The sequence below is a fragment of the Trypanosoma equiperdum genome (genome assembly GCF_001457755.1).
Source record: "Trypanosoma equiperdum strain OVI genome assembly, contig: ctg_1137, whole genome shotgun sequence".
Taxonomy (NCBI): Eukaryota; Euglenozoa; class Kinetoplastea; order Trypanosomatida; family Trypanosomatidae; genus Trypanosoma; species Trypanosoma equiperdum.
The window spans coordinates 4,118-4,418 of NW_027123102.1; positions in this window are offsets into that span (position 1 = coordinate 4,118).

Sequence of the window (301 nt, forward strand, 5' to 3'; positions counted from 1 at the left end):
TGTGTTGTCATTAGCAGTCTTCTCTGTTAAGATCTTTTTGATGCTTTTTCTTGGATTAAAAACCGCTGTGCATTTAAGCGTACCCTCAGCTTCATTCTTCCATGTTGGCTGTACTGACATATAGTTCTGCATTCAGTTGATTACTCTATAGTATTTTAAATCAGTATAAACTCCTGTGAACCAAAAGGCTCTTCAAAACACTCCTATCACTAACATTACCATCAAAACCAATATTAAAATCATTATTATTATTTATTACTATCATTTATACTCTTATTATAATATTAGTATATACACACTC